This window comes from Arvicanthis niloticus, chromosome 1 (assembly GCF_011762505.2).
Source record: "Arvicanthis niloticus isolate mArvNil1 chromosome 1, mArvNil1.pat.X, whole genome shotgun sequence".
Lineage (NCBI taxonomy): Eukaryota > Metazoa > Chordata > Mammalia > Rodentia > Muridae > Arvicanthis > Arvicanthis niloticus.
The window spans coordinates 161,542,607-161,562,737 of NC_047658.1; the positions used below are offsets into that span (position 1 = coordinate 161,542,607).

Consider the following 20,131-nt stretch of genomic DNA (forward strand, 5'->3'; position numbering starts at 1 on the left):
TAGTTTCTTGTTGATTAGCTGAATGGAAATATTTATGCACCATAAAATTTAATCATTGTAAATATGTAGTTTAATGACTACCGTGAACTTAAAGAGGTACACCTATCAGCATGATCTAATTCTAAAATAATTTCATTGCCCCAAAATGCTCCTTTTTGCATTTTGCAATCTTTTGTGCCTACTTTTTTTTTACAGTAGTATTTCTTTTAGAAGTCATCCATATTGCAGCATTTATTACCATCTCTTGCTTAGTAGTATTTGGTTAGTAGTAAAAGCGTACAGCATCTTACTTATTTGTATAGTAGTCGATGGATGCTTGGATTGTTTCTAGTTGGGGCCATCATAAATATGTCACTGTGAACATTGCATACAGGGTTTTATAGAAGCAAATGATCTCTATTCTCTTGGATATCTGCCAACATCTACCTAAGGAGAGAATTAGCCATGTAGTGCACGTGCACACACACACACACACATGCATGCACACTTACACATGCACCCACAAACATGAACCCATCACACACATACACACACATGCACCCACACCTTTAAATGTATGTGTGCATATATATTTAACTATTTCAAGACCTGCCAAGCCACTGTACCACTCTCCACTGTATGAACGTGTGAGTTCACTGTTTGACTCCTCTCCGAGTAGGATTACCAGGCTCTAGTTATAGCCGTGTGCCACGCCTCCTCATTTGCAGTGCTGCCTTCCAGTGACTAAATGAAGCTGGTGAGTTCTACATGTTGGGTGGCCATTTCTGTGTATTCTTTAAGGAAATGCCGATTGTGTTCTTTCTGGATTTTCCAATTTCTTATTGGGTTGTTGTGTCCTTCCCACTGGGTGATGAGTGCTTCAACTTTCATACCTCTGAAGTCAAATCTTCTCCTAGGTGTTTTCTTCCATTTTCATTCATTTCAATATATTTTTCCTGATTTACACTGTGAATTTTAAAATAGCGGGTTCTTTAGAAATAGATTACATGGATATCTAATTTTTTTCTTGTTGCAGGCTTGTCTTTTTATTTTCTCAGTGATAACGCTTAAAAATGTAAGTTTTTTATTTTAATGAAGTCAACGTAGTTCTTACTTTATGAATTTTGCTTTTATTATCTTACTTTGAAACCTTTGCCTGGTCTGAGTCTGAAGGATTTCCTTCTAGAAGTGTCACAGTGTTACGTTTCTACTTGGATCCCTGTGTGCTTTGATCTGTGTGCTACCACAGTGTAAGTTTGTGTCTGAAAACATGTATATTCAGCTTTTAGTGAACCATTGAATTGCTTAGATTTCCTGTCAAGAAATAATTGACTATAAATAACCTGTTCTCTGCATCTTTCTTTCTTTCCCGGGGAGCAGTGTGGCCATGTGGGTCCTAACATTGTTACTTCTCATGCTGACGTTCTTTGCATTTATTTATTAACTTATAGGTCTGCTTTTCAACCCCCACGTTTAACATAGCTTCCTGCAATGTTGATGAAGATTGGATTGCACTCAGTTGCCATCCTTAATATTGATTCCTTCAAGCCAGGAACACAGAATTTGTTACCTGCTGCTTGAATCTTTTACTTTTGTAAGAAATGTAGATTTAAATATTCAAGCCCTATGCTTATTTGATTAAAGTCATTCCCAAGTTCTTATTCTTTTTCGTTGCTACTGTGATTTATGCTTTTATGTTAACTTAGAGGCTAGTTCTTGCTAATATACAAGAATACAGTTGGTTTCTGTATGGGATTGTATCGTGTGACGTAGTTAAATGAGTCCAGGATGAGTTCCAGGAGCTTTAGGACTCTATACAAACAGGAGTGTTACCCAAGTGTGGTGGCAACTCTGTTTCCTCCGTGGCAGACTTTTCTTTTTCATGCCACATTGCATCAGCTAGAACCTCAAGAACAGTGATCCCTGAAGCAGCCAAATTAGGCACTCTTTACTAATTCCTGAGAGGAAGATGTCAGGCTTTCCCGGTTAGGACTGGGGCCGTTTGGTGGTTTTGCAGGGCGGGGGAAATCAAACCAAAGGGCATCACAGGCAGGCGAATAGTTGTATGACTACGTTGCATCCTCAGCCCAGTATACACTTTTCTCAGACGGCCTTTGTGAGGGTCCCTCTTATGCCAAGCTTGTACCTTCTTCTGTGTCTAATGAGACAACCCCGTGGGTTTGCTCATTATTAATGTCACCCACGCAGCTTTAAATGCACAAATGCACGGCAAGGTTCCTCAGTCACTGCATCTTGGCCTCTTGTTTGTGGGAAGAGGTTCAATGTGCGTCTGCTTTATTTGCTGATTTTATAAGTCTGCTCAAGGTTGTTGTTATAAGTCTTGGTCATGTGCATATTTTAGGAATTAGGAATTCTTTTTGCTGAAATTTCCTGATTTTTTGTTTCATGAAATCGTTCAGAATATTTTCTCATAATTCTTCAAATTTTAAGCCAGAGCTGTTGTTCCTTCTCCCCCTGAACCCAGTCACTCTACTGCCTTCCTGTCTTGGCCATTCTAGTCAGAAATTTAGAAATTTTCCTGCTCTTTTCAAATACCCCACTTCTAGGTTCCCTGCGGTTTCCCTCTGCAGCTCTCTGTTTCCCGCCTACTTGCCTTCTGCTCCAGTGTTTACTCCTTGGTTTTCCCTACGTGCATTTAGCTTAGTTGCCTCGTTTTCTAATTTCTTAATGGGATAGCCTAAATTATTAACTTGAAACTTCCTAATTAACCAACAAGTTGTTGTCTAAACTCTACTATTGTTGCATCCTATAAATATTTATAACTTTATTGCTACTCATTTCAAGATATATATTTAAAATAATGGGGTCTTTAGAATATCTAATATTTGGTGATTTTTCTAATTTCTCTATAATATTGTTTTATAATTTACATCTGTTGTGATTAGAATCTATATAATTTCTTTTTATTGATTGTGATGTGTTTTCTGATCTCTCAGTAGTCTGTACTGAGGGTGTGCTCCTGCACTCTGCCGCCAATGATAGCCTGTTCTAGATAATGAGGTCGAGTCAGCTGATAGCACTGAGCACGTCTGCAGCTTTACTGCTAGGCTTCTGCGTAGTTACTAAGTCACTCGATGAGAGTACGATCTTGAAACCTGTGAGTCTAATTGTTGAATTTTGTTTCTCTTTTTGTCTTGGCAGTATTTGTCTTAGAAACTTTGAGACTTGATTGTTAGATATGACTATGTTCATGGTTGTCATGTGTTCCTGATATGCACTGACCTGCATATACAGAGAGAGAGGAGGAAAGACAGAGACAGAGAGGCAGAGACATAGAGAGACAGGAGACAAAGAAAGAGATAGAGAAAGAGAGACAGAGAGACAAGGAGAGAGAAAGAGGGAGACAGAAATAAACAGGGACATAGATGAGACACAGCATCAGAGATAAAGACAGATAGAGATGAAAGACAAAGATATATTTTAATATGCTTTTTTTCAATTCTAAGATTATTTCTTACCTTAAAGCCCATGTGCTTTTAAAGAAAGATTTATTTTTATTTTTTGGATTATTTGAATGGGGGTGGTGTGTGCACATGAGTACCCATGAAGACTAGAAGAGAGCATCCGATCCCCTGAAGCTGAGATTACTGGCAGTTCCGAGCTTCTTGATGGCACTGGGATCCAAACTTGAGTCTGCTCTCTAACAACTGAGCACTCTCCAGTCTGCTGTGTGCCTTTTGTTGTTGATTTGTTCCCAAACCCCTAGACCCAAGAGAGCCTTCTTCCTTACCACCCTACATCCAGCATCTAGAACTATAAGCACATGCCAGCATGCTTGGCTCATAGAATCTTACATATATAATAAGAATTGTACACTCCTACATAGTATGTATTTTCCATCTTTTAACTTGAATGTGCTTTCTAATCAGAAGTGTGTCTTCTACAGACAACATAAAGTTAGATACACTTTACCCAGTCAGATCCGCTGCTGAGGTGAGATTTGTTGTTGTTGTTTTCACTGTGCTGCAAATAGATTTCTGGCCCCAAGTAAGCTGGGCAAGCTGTCTACCACTAAGCCAAACCCCCAGCCCTCTGATGTTTGATTGGAGCCTTTAATCCATTAACATTTAGTGTGGTATTTTTGTTGTTAGATTTGAGGCTGCCATTTTAATATTTGTTTACCTTATGTATTTCTTATTTGTTTTGTTTCTTTTTCTCCATTCTCTTCTTCTTAATCAACAGATAGGAGAGAGAGAGAGAGAGAGAGAGAGAGAGAGAGAGAGAGAGAGAGAGAGAGAGAGAAAGTGCTATGTGCTTTGTGGTATGTGTGTATAATATGTGTGTGGTATGTGTGTATATGTGTGGTATGTGTCATGTGTATAATATGTATGTGGTGTGTCTGTGTGTACAGCATTTTAATTGATGTCCTTTCCTTAACAATTGTTTTTGTTGTAATTTTCTACTTTGCTCTGGGCATCAGAATGTGTATCTACACAGTGTGTGTGTGGAAGTCAGACATTGTTGCTAGGCACCTTCCTCCATTGCCCTACAGCTTGTTTTTTGAGAGAGAGTCTTTTATGGAATCTGGAGTTCATCAGTTTAGCTATCTAGGTGCCACTGAAGCCCAGGGATCTTTTTCCCCTTCACTGGTGCCTCGTTAGAGGAATGTGCTAATGTGTCCCGCTTTTGAGATCCCAACATAGTTCATGTTTCTCTCAACTCTTCTACTGTTAAATAACTTATCCAAACATAATTTACAGAATATTTCTCTCCCCCACAGTCTTCTCAAAGGTTGCCTTTGTGGTGGTGTGTGTATGTGTGGGGGTTATTTACTTCCATTCTTAAAGATTTATTTTTTTATGTATATAAATGTTTAGTCTATAGGTATGCAAGTTCACCTCATGTAAGTTCACCATGTGTGTGCAGAATCCCCAGGAAGCCAGAAGAGGGTGTTGGATCCCCCTGGAGCTGGAGTGACAAGTGTCTGTGGGCCACTATGTGTATGGTTGCTTGGAACTAAACCCAGGTCGTCTGTAAGAGCCACAATCATGTCTCTGAGCCATCTCTCTAGGCCTTGTTTACATTCTTTATTTTTGAACCTGTCTTCCTGGGGGCTACCTCCTTTGTATACCTAAATTAGTGGTTACTCAATGATGCTCAAAAGTCATGCTCAAAATCTTCTGTGGGAAGGATCGCACCCTCTGCCAAATGATCTTAATGTGGCCTGAGGAGCAGTGGAGTGTCCAGCCAGTTCCCAACCCTGCCATGGCTCTGGCTCCTCATTAGCCTTTCTCTGGTCTCCCCACGTGTACCCTATCTCCTCGTCATTGGATATGTGGAGACCCTTTGTGGCACTTGCACAGGCTCTCGTTAGGTTGGCCTGTCACTCACAAGAACTAACACTACAGTCTAGGCTAGCTGGGCTGCAGGCTCCCACTGTTCATTCCCCCACAGTTTGCCACACACACTGCTGCTGCTGCTGGCTGTGGGCTTTCCCTTAAGCTCCTCATCAGACCTGCCCATGGAAGCTCCATCCCAGACAACCACCATGCTAGGCCACTAACTGGGAGGGCAAGATGTGGATGTCCTCACCCAAAGTTCTGCCAGATCTTCTATTTTCAGTTTGGTCTTCTCCTTGAGTCTTCCCCAGAGCCCTAACGGAGTCTCATCCTGTCATGTGCTGAGTTCTTGTCTGTCATAGGGGAGGAAGTTTGCTACCTGCCCCTTCAGTCATAACTAAATGTGTCCTCAGTAGAGGGATTCTTGCCAATCTGTAGACAGTGTTTATATAATGTGTTAGGACATGCTTATGATGAAAGATCTCATTCTTGACTCCTTATGGATTTCAGTGTTCCAGAATTCCAAAGCAACCCCCTCCCCCTACACACACACACACACACACACACTCACTCAGCAGGTGAAGAACTTGGGTACCTGAGGGGCCCCATGAGTAACAGCCTACTGCACAGATCTAGTCCACTCATCCACCATCTCAGGCTCGCCTGCTACTGTCCTGCCCCATCTCTACCCTCAGCTTCCAGCCAGGCATCCACCTTCCCCACCAGGCTTTTCTCAATGGGAGCAGACAGGCCTGATTCACCAACAATTCCTTAGGAGTAAAGTGCCGCAGTCATCAGCTTGTTTGTCTTTCATTTGCCTCTGTCATCGGGGAACACATAACAGATTGTATCAGGCCCAACAGAGGGAGCATTCTGATATCGCTGATACTGTTTTCAGATCTTTGTCTCCACAGAAAAAGACCAAGTGCTTGGATATCAAAAACACCTACCATGAGAAATAAGAAAGATGTGCTTGATGGAAAGCCAGGGGGTCAGCGCTCTCTCTCTCTCTCTCTCTCTCTCTCTCTCTCTCTCTCTCTCTCCTCTCTCTCCTCTCTCTCCTCTCTCTCCTCTCTCTCCTCTCTCTCCTCTCTCTCTCATATATATATATATATATATATATATATATATATATATATATGAAAAAAGTTTAAGCCCCACCACCCTCTCATCAGGTGATTGGAGACTCTAGTTGTAAGAATGTGCTGCAGGCACAAGTTCTGAAAACCCCAGAAAGTGTTGAAAACATCTCTAAACAAGGCGTTTTTCTTCTGCACCTTTCTTGCTAAAGGTCCCAATTGCTGCCAAGAAAACTAGTGAGAATGTTAGCTGCCAAATAAAAAATTTATGACAGTGTTTGGCAAAGGACGATCTCGCTGCTTGTTTTCTACATTTCCACGAGGCATTTGAAGGCAGCCTCTTTTTTTCTTCCCCCCTAAGTCCTCCATATACACTTTGGGTACGTAAACCTTACTGATCACTGTTCTGAGCCTGTTCTCCAATAAAAGAGCAAACTCTTATAAAGTAGGATTAAACAATATAACTTTCTTCCCCTTCAGTAACCTCTGAAACTCAGGGAGCAGCCTTCAAGTGGAATGTGCTGCAGAGAAGGGGAGGAGATGTGGTGCCTGCTTGTTTAGAATAAACACGCGTGTGAAGAGGGATGAGAACCTCTCTGTTCGCAAGCGTAGGCTCTTCCTAATACAGTCAGTCTTTGTGGGCCCTGATCCATGGAAACCTCGGCATCTTCACAGAGAAGGAATTAGGAGCCAAGGCGCAGAAGGCATTCTCCCCAAGGTCACAGACACATGCAGGAGTCCTCCTGGGAACAAAGCCTGACTCTCATCTGGGTACTCCAGTACCTAGTGCTTTGTAACTCAGCACTGACTGTGTTGGTACTGTGCACACACACCCACATGTACACACACAGATACTCAGGAAACTCATAGCTTGTTTTATGAGTATTGGAATTCTTGGCACCTTCTGAAAACTGTAACATTTGTGTCTCTCAAACTCTGCAAAAACTCAACACATCAAAACAGATTCAGAATACATCAGTGATTCCTATTAAGATAGCATTGTGCATAGCTATCAGTTATGCCTCCTGACTAACTCAGGAATCTCTCAAATTAAATCTCTCAGATTGGAGGCAGGGCCTCTATAAGACAGAAGGGTGTCTCTGAAATCGGTTTGGATGTTAGCAGTGGCGCTTACAGAGACGGGTGCACACCCTCAAGTACTTCAGCAGCTCTTACATGGGTTTAAGCAAGATTTTTAGGTAAGGCTTGTCTGTTCAAAACAGTTACTACATGAGGCCCTCAGTTGTGAGTCTGTGCTTGGCTAGCGTGCATCTCAGCATCTGAGCTGAGTCCAAACCCATGTGGGATCCCGTCCTAACCTGGTTTCTGTCTAGAGCACATGCAGTCTTCACACTCACAGTGGTGCAGGAGTCCCAGCTGAGCTGTGGCCACCGTTTTGCTGTGGCTGTTAAGGAAGCGAGTTAGGTTAGACACAAAGTGCTTCAGACAGAGCAGGAATAAGCAGATTATTTCCGACAGCATTAGGAGCTAACCGGAGGAAGATTAGTTCGACATGAGGCAGCTATCACAAGCAAATTAGAAAAGCTCCCCAATTAGGAGAAGAGACCTGGGTTTGTGCTGTTTATGATCTTCAGCTGAAAGGCAGAGTGTCCGTGTTACGGGCTGCAGTCCTGATTTAAGCTGAAATGTTGGCATCTCCTATCAGTGCGCGTTAGCATCTGAGGCTGTGTACAGCCTCACAAATGAAGTAAATTCCTGCCCTTGCCGCTAACTGCTCCCCATTCTAAGGCACCATACATTGGGCAATGTTTTTCCTTGGCCCTGGAATAATCTCTAGGGCATATTATAATGTTTCTATGCCAGGGGTATTCAACATGATTCCAATGTACCACACTTCATCTCCCGTGTTTGTTTGTCACAGGGAACCTGTGTCCTGCAGAAGTCATAAAAACAAAGCATGGAGGATGGCAGATGCTACAAATATAACCAAATACTTAAATATCTCTCCCTGGGTGGCACCGCCCGAAATCTGCGCTTGGGCTTGAGAGTTTCACAAACTTCTCTGCTAAGCTACGGAGTGTTCTCCAACAAAAGGCATGGCTTTGCCTCTGAGGTCTCTGTGCCGGGGACTGGACCATTAATACCTCCGACACTGGCCGCCAGCCTGTCCCCTCCACCAAGTCCACTCTGTCCCTCTTGCTTCTTGACCTGTGCTGTTTCCCTCGAGGAACGTGTGGCAAACGTCCCGAGCAGACCTTCCACCCTTGGCTAAGGTCTGATAGAGTCATGCTTCATTTTTTTTTTAAGACCCAAAATGTATTTCAAGTTAATTTGTATTTTCCTAGATTTTAAACAACTGTAATCAGAATATGCAGTGTTTTTATTTTTGTTCTTTTTTAATGTATTTACTTCCTTGTTTGTTTCCTGGCAGTCCTGGGGTTCCAACCCAGGCCTCCTTGCACACTAGGCAAACACTTTATCACTGACCCGCATTCCTACCCCTACCCTTCCCCATTTTTCATTCTTATCTATAAAAGGCTTGACAGAGGAGGAAATGAATTTTCTGATTAAAAAATAGTATGTGTTCATTTCAAAATATTTGCAAACTGCAAAGAATTGTAGAAATATATGTGTAGAAATGAAATATATGATGTAGAAATATATGATATAGACATATATGCAGAAATGTATATTTAGGAATTAATTTGTTCGTACTGCCTAGGCATAATCACCTCACGTTTCAAATGTGCGTTTGCAACTTCTCCTCTACATTTACACACATGTTTTCCTTCGCTAAAATTGAGCTCTTAAAATACACACTAACAAGTGCAACCTTAACTTTTTGCTTAACATGTCATGGGTGAGATGCTCTGTGCTGAGATGCAAACCTCGGACACTTTGGGAATCATCGATGACTTGCTTTGGTCTGTGTAGTGAACTTGTACACTTTTCTGAAAATCTTCAATACCCAAGTGGCATCTGCAGTGATTGTTAGGCACCAATATCACATCATCATCCAATGTCACATTATCAATCACTATCCCTGTATCTCTTTGAGCAGTGGCTTCTGCTCTGTTCTTGCACGCATAGTCTCATCCAGATATCCTCAGAAGCCATGAGGCAAGGGAGAAAGACAGACATTGTTATTCCAGACTTATTCATAAATGCAGAGTGACCCGCCTGCTTCGGCAGCCACGAGGAGCTGAGCACAGGGCGTGGCCTTTATGACTTGGTCATCCATGTGTAGCTGCTTTGCCAGCGACTGCTTGAGGGCCATTGGACATGTTAGCTCCCCAGACCTCAGTCTTCCAATCTAAAAATAGGAACCATGATGCTTTTACCATAGAGCCTCTATGATAATGAAATTAATTCATGTGAAGTACTTAGAGTATCAGAAAGGCATCCCCCAAAGTGCTCAGGCATACACGGAAAAGAAGGAGAGTCTCAGGTGTCAAATGCATCGATGGAATCTTGACTCACTATTCCTGTGACCTGGGAACACTTCAAGTAAAACCCAGCTGGGCTTTTTACAAAATCAGCCTCTGTGTCAGGACATGGGTCTTTCTGCTGCCCAGGCACAGACAGCTCCTTGGAAGAATTGTTACTCTGAGCACCTCCCACCACTGGAGAACAAATGGTCCTCCTGGACCCCTAAATATGCTCCTCTAGGGAGGAGGAGGAATTTCTAGAGCCAAGCACCTCTCACCAGCTAATTTGATAGTTCTCTATCAGCTAAGCCGTTGGTGGATACATTGATCTATTTTTATTTTCCTTCCCATTCTGCAGTTCTGCCTCAGCTAGACCCAAGATTTCTCTGAACCAGATGGGCAAAATTGATTTTTATTAGTCCACCGGCCTTGTGGAAAATTATCTCCTGAACTGTTTTTTTTTTTTTTTTTTTTTTTTTTTTTTTTTTTTTTTTTTTTTTTTTTTTGTGGGAAGACTCAAAGCACAGCACAGGGTGAAAACCAAGCCTATAGCAGTCAGAACTGTTGTCTGAAATGTCTTCAGACGCGAGGCTGAATTTATTGCACGGAACAAGTACGAGCGGGGCGGAGGTGCGCCTGTGTGCTCATTATCACTGGAAGGGAGAACCAAAAAGCCGAGTAAAAAATTAAATTTTAATAATGCCCGTGATATTTTCTAAATCTTTCCTGACAGAAAGATTCTCATTATTTTTATCTGTCTCCAAGTGGGTTCTTTTAGAGGCATCTCAGAGATGGCCTCAGCTTGATTGTTTCCCAGGCTTTAAAGCATCTGCAAAAGCATATATAGAGAGAGACACATCCTTGAGACTGTTCAAGGAAGGGCCACACCGTGCTAATGTCTCAGGTAGTACACTGGCTAGAAATGGCTTCTGCTCTCACTAAAGGGGTCCACACTGTTCAGACAACTGCCATAAACACCCACAAACAAAGGGGGCTCCACATCTACTGCAGTTGTCTGTGACATGAACCTAGGCCCTCCTACCCCTCCCCATTAGTTCAGAGTTTTGGGTAGATTCTAGAAATTACCCATGCTGATGTGGACATCCAGAACTGGCTCCCACGGAGAGGGTAGATGGATGTCTGCCCCCACACACACCCCTGCCCAGCCCTTGGGCTTCTGAGCAATCCCTTCCTGTCACCGCACCTTTGACAAGTCCGCCAGTGTTTATTAGAGTCCAGCTTGTCATCTGTTAGCTAGTAGGGGCTCAGATTTCGCCTTCCATTGTGAGAATGAAGGCTAGGGAGCTGGAGGGCAGAGTCCCCAGTGGGCGCCTTCAACTTAGCCCCACACACAGTCCATCTGATTGATCACAGTGTTCTTACTTACTGCAGCATTGGGGACCCCAGAGTGTAGAAGCCATGAGGCGTCTCTCAGCTCTGTTATTCAGTTGTATCAAGTTGTCTCCCAGGTGCTAGTCCTCAAGAGCACCCAGGTCTCTTCGTTCTCTGGACAGTGACTTTAGAGATAGAAAAACAGGGGCACAGACTTCTCCACAGACTATGGGTAGAGGCAATCCTGCAAACTTTCTTTGCCATCCAGCGCTATTAGAGACCCCTTCTGAATACATCTCACAATGTTGGGCCTGCTGTTGGGAATCAGCAGCCGGATTTCTCCAAGCCAAGACTGTGAAGGTCAAGAGGCTGCAGATGTGCAGTCTGAGCCTGACCTCTGCCTGTGCTCCCGTGACCTCGGGAGTGCCTACAAAGGATATGCAGGATGGGTTGTGAGTACTGTTGACCCCTGCCTGGCCTTCAGCATGGTAGCTAAAAACTGGTTATGGGATAAGTTTAGATACTTTCAGTGCAAGGCCAGGCTATTGATGCTCACATACAGGCTGCTCCTCTGGCTTCTGAGAGCCACAGGGTCAGGAGGGCTGGGCTTCCAGTCTCCAAGGAGAAAGGTGGGACTGTTGCACAGCCTGCTCCCCTTCGCATCCAGTTTATTCTTGGTCATAATTAGGAGTTCCCAACAAGTCCCACACTCTCTGTCTGCCATTCACATGTGCTTTGTCTGGTAACTCAGTTTAAGAAAGTGTTGACGTAGTTGCCAATATTTAAAACGTGTGAGATTTTATAGATTAGGTCATCTGGATCCTAAGGTGATGCTCACCCACCAAACAGATACAGTCATGACTTCTCTGGAGTCTGAGGAATCTGGAGGCCCTTGAGCTGGGAGGTGAGGCTTGCCAGCTGGGAAGACAGACAGGAAGGTTGCTTTTCAAGGACCAAGTGTGGGTAAGACCCCCTCAAGTACTCCCTCACAGTGTACTCAACAGGAGATAGAGAACTGAGAAGCACCAAGCCTATGTGTGGAGGAGCTCACGCTGACTCAGTCACAGTTAACTGCCTGCTTAAGTGAGTGTCACCTTCTCCCTGGATGGGCCTAAGCCATCCAGTGAGGGTTCTAATAAATGAGAGTCATTGAGAAGACAAGATGACATCATGAACACAATCAACATCCCTGATGAGATGGCTTCTGTGAGGGACACTACCTGAAGATACCAGGGCTCCTTCCAACAGCCCTTCCATCCTTTCCCAAGGTCACTAGTGAGGCCAACCTGTTCCACCAACTGCTCTCTCCTAACACTGGCACCAGCAGTCACATTCATTACATCTGCACAGGCCTGAAGCCTTCCTATGACATGGCTGCTCATCTATAACAGTTGGGGAGAAGTAATTTTAAAAAAAATTATGTAGCACAAGGCCAATAGCAGAGCCTTTGAGAAGACGTTAGTGAGCTGTTCCACAGGACGACATTCCCTCCTCCTCACAGCTCAGGTGACCGTGTGTGTGCCTGGAACAGAGGAGAGACGTCCTTAAAAACCAGTGCTCTGGTGGGTGGAAAAGAAAAGCAAACAAGAGAAGAAGGAGGAGGAAGAGGAAGAACAGGAGGAAGAGGAAGAGAGGAAGGAGGAGGAGGAGAAAACAACACAGGTATTTACATTAGACACTAAGGAAAGAGCTGGTTGACTTTGGTTAATGACCATATTATATGTATCATAAACTGAGAGTCTATGGTCCGAAATCTCCTATCTGAAACTCGGTGCTCAGAAAAGTTTGTACTTCAGACATTTCAGATTTTTATACTAAAGATATCCAACTGGTAAGATCTGTCTGTATAAATATTCCAAAAATCTGGAAAGCTTCTAGCTCCAAGCATGTTACATAAGAATAATTTCGAAGAAAGGCAGAAACCTCAGGACTCATTCTTTAAAGAACCAAAGGGGAGACCAGATTGAGAAAAAGCATAAGACTACCTGGTGTGGTGATGAATACCTTTAATTCCAGCCCTTGTGGGGACAGAGGCAGGCAGAGCACTGAGAGTTCAAGACCAGCCTCATCTGTAGAGAGGATCTATCTCAGAGACAGGACACCTCATAAATTAAGCAATTCATGTTTCATGAAAAGGCATCTTTTGTCTTCCTCCGCTTTTCTCTCTAAGCCTCAGTCTGGATTTTGGGGACAACTATTTGCAGCCACCCCATGGCCCTCTTCCTATTATATGGAGATGGGATGAAATCAGGCTCAGTAAAAGATGGGACTGCTGGTGAGCTCCAGGTCACCATTATCCATTCACATGGATGTCATGGTTTAAAGGAGAATGTCCCCCCATGGGATCTGGCATCTGAATACTAAGTTTTCAGTTGGTGGCTCTGTTTGTGGGGGTCTATTGTAGCCTTCGGGGTGGGCTTTGAGGTTTCAGAACCTTTGACTATTCCCAGTACACTGTCTCTGGTTCTTAGTGTGAGCTCCTAGCTGCTCCTCGTGCTCCTAGTAGCACTGGCCACTCGGATGAGGAGTATCCCCATGAGACAAGAGTGTGCCTGGGACTTATCATTAGAGCCCTCGGGGCTTCACAGTCCTGTCCTCTAAAATCAAGAATCTAGGCCTAAGTCCAGAGACCTTTGCCAGCTCCTGGAAGGAACTGCACACACCTTGCATTTCTGGAGCGTCATTATCGAATTCTCTTCAAGACTGTCCAAGTCTTTTGATGGAAGCAAGCCTCCTTGATCCTATGTGAAACTGGTAGCCAGCAAAGCTGCTCACCAGGCCTCCTGCTGTCGCCAAGTCCATATTTAAGAATGGAAGTGGCTGCAGCACCCAGGCTATCGCCTGCGGTACACACTCGGCTGTGTAGAGCTCAGTGTGGCTACACATCACTGATCAAACCCCCTGGACCTCTCAGTGTCTGACAGGTACTTGTTGGCTGCCTTCCCAGGCTGGGGAGGGATCTGAGCTGGCCAATGGGAAACCTGACTTTCCCTTTTGATGTTGATGTTCTCACCTTGGAGATAAGGCTCAGTCCTGCTGGGGAAACTGTCAACATGAGGGCCCACTAGATATCAATCCATGAGGACCACAGCCCAGTGAGCTGAGCAGGCAACAGCATCCTCCCCTGTCTGTGCTTTCCCACTAGCCTCGGAAGTTTCCCAGGCATCTTTCCAATCTCTGGCAACTGGTACCTCTCATTTGCCCCAAAATGGCACCTCCTTTTACAAAATTAGTTGCCAACTGCATATAAATGACATCACCTTATGAGCTTTCAGGTGAGCTGACTTTGGCAGAAGGGGGGCGGGGGCAGGGGGGACACTGTCCAATCCAATATGGTTGAAGGTGAAAATTTCCAACTAAAGTTGCCTACATCAAAAGGCCTTGTCTATAACTGATCAGTTTAAATGTGACCCTTCGGATGTGGGGCTCACAGACAGACCCAGGATTGGCAGGATGTCTTCATTTCTTTCTCTCTGTCCGTTGGCCCCGTGCTCCCCTGGCAGGAGTCATGCTTCTCTCCAGCGCCATGGTTAGCATCATCTTCAGTAGGCCACCATTGTTCCTGCAGACAGACCCAGTAGAGAGGGACTGGACTTTTCTCTTGGTTCTCTAGGGAAATCCCCAGCAGATTTTGTGGTTTGGGTGTCAGGCCAGCTTTTGAACACTTGTTTGTGCAAGAAATAGAGAGAGTTTTAACTGGGAGGAGTTGCCTGTGAGCCAAGATGAAGCCCACCCCAGTGCAGGCTCAAGGGAAGGTACAAGCTGTGCCCACCCTCGTGTACGAGCGAGGGCCCTGCAGTCATTCTTACTGGACAGTGGCCAGGAGCTAAGCCCTACGATGTGCTTATGTGCAAGGACCCCTTCAAGGTCATAGTCTGTCTCCCAGGTAACCTCAGTCCTCAGGCTCTTTGGCTCATATGACCCTGATCCCCTGCCTCAGCTTCCCAAGTAGCTGGAACTTTGGGTGTCTACACAGCCAAACCTTGCACAAGCTTTTTTTTTTTTTTTTTTTTTCCTTTTTTTTTTTTTTTTCCTTCTTTTTGTTAAAACATCTCTACCAAGCTCTATGTCAGAGAGATACAAAAGATAAAAGAGATTCGGGCTGTGGAAGGGCCACTTTCTACTGGAGAAAACTTCACAGAAACAGAAAAATCAGACACCTGTGTGGTTAGCATAGTGGGAAGCAAAGCGCAGGGAAATCCAAGCTCGAGATGGCACAGTCCGGAAGCCCTTATTAGAGGGCACCATAGATCAAAGGCACGGTGAGGAAGCTCACTGACTCAACCTGAAGTGCTCTTTGGTTACAAATAATAGAAGACCCAAATCAAACAGTCTTGAAAAATGAAGTTAATTTATTTTCTCATATTAATCAAAGTTCAAAGGAAGGGTGGCTTGCTATAGAAGTTTATCATGCCTTCAGGGTGGGGACCTAGTTGTCTGCCCTTCCATGTGCAAGCTTGTGTCTTAGGCTGACTTCCTCATGAAAAGAAAATGGCTGCTGGGCTGGCTTCAGTCACTATAGCCAAGGAAACAGAGTGAACACACTGGCTGTCCCTGCTTAGGCCGCGCCTCCACCTCTGGAGCCAGGGGTGGTATGGATGCTGCAGCCGGCCCTTACCTGTTCCTGTCAGGATGCAGAGTGACCTATGGATGCTGCAGCCGGCCCTTACCTGTTCCTTATCAGGATGCAGAGTGACCTGGGCCGCTTGCCAAGAGCTCACGGACACCATTGTCCATAAGCACCCAGCAGCCTCAGCTGAAGAAGCTCCTGGACTTCCATGAGAAGACTTGTGACCAGTTGGATGCAAAGGAGCCCATCTTTGGACTGGCAAGGTGACCCGGAAGGTAGAGAGGTGCCAAACCTGCTAAATTGACTTTGGTTGAAGGCTATACACAGTGAAAGGAAGGAACCAAGTCCTCTAGGCTGCCCTCTGACCTCCACGTGGACACTGTGGCATACATACAAGTAAATAAATATGTAAATAAATAAATGTAGTTTTAATATCTGTATTTTAAAACCAACCTTTGAAGATAAATAAACAAAAACGAATCATCAAGGAAGGAGTTACGAGCCTTCGTCAGACCACAGCTGCTGGGCCGTGGGCACCCCAAGCTTCACTGTGCCTAGGTGGCCCCTCCCCTTGTGACAGAGAGGCATGGTAGTTGTCCTGCAGTAACAAGCAATCCCCAGACCTATCACCTTTGAACAAGTCCCCTGTGGAACCAGGAAAGGCCACAGGGCAGTGACCGTCCAGGTGATAGCCCTGGGGTGCAGGTCCTGTGTCCTGTCACTGCAGTCTCAGGAATGTTCAGGCTCAACATCAAAATATGGAGACAGGGATTCCACTAGAGGATGGGACACCGAAAGTCAACTGCATACCATGCTAAGGCACAGTACTAAGGACCAGGTCAGGGTCGTGAGTGCTGGACATCTCGAGAAGCACCCCGAAGAGTGTCCTCTGCAGTACCATCTCCTTACCCCTCACGCCAGAGGAGATGAGGGAGCCACCTGCCTCCTCCTCATGAAGCAGACTTCTGTGATTCTGCATGCCACACACAGGAGCAGTCTCCAGAAGGGGAGGAGCTGGGCAATGGGAGATTAACTGCTCCCCAGGTTCCACATAAGGATCAGTGTTTTCAATAATACTGTGTGAGCTTAACCTCAAAGTAAATGGTTAATTCATCTTATATCAACAGCACTGTGATTCATAATGTAAACTTGGAGAATTTTTGATGTTCCGGGCCCACATTCCTTTTAATTTGCCTCTGCATTCTTTTAAAGCCACAGAGTGCTCACTTGATAGAATGCAGCATGCAGATGCATGGGTTTCTGCCTGGAGGCGATTCAGCCTGGCTGGTTCAGTGGACATCTTCTTTCAAGTGTATACTCTTTCTTAAATTATTTACTGGGTAAACACACTTTGCATTTTCAAGAGGGACATTAAGACTGCTTGCTGCTGGCCTGGTGAGACATCAAGGCTCCTTACCCAGAGTAAACAGCGAGTTACTTGGGGCTGCCCCCAAAGTTCTTCTCTGGCTTGCTAGCAGAGTTCCTTGACCTGGCTGGCTTTTCTGATTCCTCCCAACTCTACAAGTCTGCATTCGGTTCTGTTGCCCAGAGTGATCGGGATTGGCCAGCAGCAATGGCCAGCAACTGTTCCCCAAGCTTCCTCACAGCCGGGGTCTGCCACTGCCAGCCTTTATGTCTCCTTTCCCCTCTGGATCAGTCTTGTCCACTCAGGTGGGTCATTTTCTGTCCCTAGAGAGACATGTTTGCTGAAGCACTTCGATAGGCTGATGGCCCAGCCCCTCTGTGTTCTAATCCCTTCTGCCCCCTGCCCTGTATCTCAGATGTCCGGCATCCCTTCTGCCCCCTGCCCTGTATCTCAGATGTCCGGCATCCCTTCTGCCCCCTGCCCTGTATCTCAGATGTCCGGCATCCCTTCTGCCCCCTGCCCTGTATCTCAGATGTCCGGCATCCCTTCTGCCCCCTGCCCTGTATCTCAGATGTCCGGCACCCCTTTCTGTAGTAGCACTGATGTCTTCCACGGGTGCGCACTCAAGAGCCTGGCTGGCCAGTCATTTCTCCACCTTCTGGGAGAGGAGCCAGGGCAGCTCTGCGAAGGCATTGTAGAGCGTAGCTCCATCTTCAGGGGCTCATTTCAACTTTGACCTTCTTTCCTACCCTAAGATTTTCCTGCCAAGTGAATTTGCCCAGATCTCTCATGCATTCTTCCTAGGATGGGACTATTACACTGACCAGGGCCATGGTCTGTCGTCACAGGCCTTGGGAAGTTAGTTCTCCCTCCTGCTCCCAAGTGCCAGCCACATCTAAAGCATGATGTCCAAGCTTTAGAGATGAATTCTACATGGCCACTACAAACAGATCATCAGAGCAGCAGAGGCGCAGCTATAGGGATACCTGCAGGCACGGCTGCACAAGGCAGGGGAAACCCCTAGTAAGAAAAGTTGGGGTCAGGGGACTCCCGTACTATGTTCCAGACTAATCTAGTAGCACCCATAGTTAACCATCCTGCCTGTCCATCTTGGATGCCTGTGGCCCTCATCCCATGCTGTGCGTGGCACACAACCACACTAAGAATCACACTATGACAGGTTACCAATGGCAGAACTTTTAAAGTTTCATGCTTTGAATATGCTTTACTGCTGAGACTTGGTTTTACTGATTTCTTTTGTAAATCTGGCACGTGTGGTAAACATAGGTTTGAACAGTGACCTCAGCCAATGCGAGCTGCAGGGACTGCTCCGAAGACTTGCCTCCCTCCTAGAGAAAAGGAGATAAACCAACTTGAATGTTAAAGGAAGCCTAAGTAGTCCAGCCAGCGTTTCTAGTTAGCTTCGCCTTAATAAACTGGAATCCTATTCTTATTTACTTACTGAGTGGGACAGAGATTTCTTCCTGCCCCCTGGGTAAATATGGCCTGTTAAGTCTGAATTAGCTGTCATCACAGAAGAATTAATGTCGGGCACAGGCTTTCTAGTGGGACAAGAAGAAATAAACAAGGCAGCTCTTCACGGAGCCTCCCGTGATAAATGAGGACAGCGCACACCATTCATCTCCTGCGAGAGGAGCGGACATGGCTGCTCAAGCAGCTTTGCGGAAGACGTGTCAGCAAATGGCGATCATTTTGTAACCTGTCAGGAAGAGAGGGAACCCGTCCAGTTAGGGGCCACAGGGGAATGGACCACTCTAATGGGACAGTATCCATCCACCCGTGAAGAAGGAAAGGTGGGAGGGAAGAATGCCACCAAAACAGCAACCTGATGTCATCCTCCATTCCGGGCCGGCAGGGACGCTGTGAAGGTTCCTCTAAAAATGCTCAGTAGAGGTCTGACTCAGCCCCACATGCCCCTCCCTGCAGAAGACCCTGTCCAGGGTCTCATGTGCGTAGGAGGACATAGAACTCTGCATGTGCCTCTGGGTAGGTGGGATGGAGTTGCTGCAGGCTTGAAGCTGGGTGGGCAGTCGGCTAGACGGCCAGCCCCTTTGGGTTTCTATTTCTGTGTGCTCTGTAAGAGCAGGGAGCGTGGGCGAGGCTGTTTGACCCAGGTTCCCTTTGAAAGACTCAACAAAGCGTTGTGGTGTGCGACCTCTTTTCTCCGAATGAGGTAACAAATTATGAAATCACTTTCAGCGGAAGCACGCTGCAGGCATCCAGAGCGTGTGTCTCCTCTACTTGTCTTTCTGAGGTCAGCATCTGCAGGGCTGGACCGAGGGACCAGCAGCCCCTAGAGGGCCTACCCACAGTGGCTTGCCAGGCACCTTGAGGACGTTCTGTTAGCTCTCATTTCCATCTTTTTTGCACTGGGGAGCATATGTAACGTTTCCTCCTGGCTTGACGAAGCCATGAGCCTCGCTGACAGGTGACGGCCTCACAACCTGAGCTGCACGTTTGACACTTGCTTCTTAATCCCATCCTCTCCCCGCTAAGTCTCTCTCACTTTTCCTGGGGTATTTTTGTTCAGGTAAGTACCTCACTGACAAGTTTCCTTGGAGTCTTCTTTTTTCATGGGAAACACTGGGGGAAAAAAAGAGAGAGTAAGGCTTGTCTCACATTCTAAATTAAAAAGAAATGTTCACGTGGGGCCCTTGATCACTTAAGGAGGCTACATGGTACCCAGATCCTGGAAAGCCTGTGATTCCCCTTAGCTTTTTGGTAAGCATTCTCTGAGTGCAAATACCATGGAGTTGTTCGTAGAACTGGAATCTCTCTCTCCTCCCTCTCCCTCTCCCTCTCCCTCTCCCTCTCCCTCTCCCTCTCCCTCTCCCTCTCCCTCTCCCTCTCCCTCTCCCTCTCCCTCTCCCTCTCCCTCTCCCTCTCCCTCTCCCTCCCTCTCTTTCTCTCTTTCTCTCTGTCTGTCTGTCTGTCTGTCTGTCTGTCTGTATCTGTATATGTGGTGGCTGTGTGTATGTTTGTGTGGCTATGATTGTGTGTGTGTGTGTGTGTGTGTGTGTGTGTATGTATCTGTCTGTGAGTGTATGTGGCTGTGTGTATGTTTGTGTGTCTGTGCATGTGTCTGTGTCTGTGGG

At 45.7% G+C, this 20,131-nt stretch overlaps 1 protein-coding gene across 6 annotated transcripts in view; it reads left to right on the plus strand.

Annotated features, from left to right (window-relative positions):
- Vti1a (vesicle transport through interaction with t-SNAREs 1A) overlaps window positions 1-20,131 on the plus strand; it is a 301,616-nt gene that overhangs the window by 277,889 nt on the left and 3,596 nt on the right. The window lies entirely within an intron of this gene.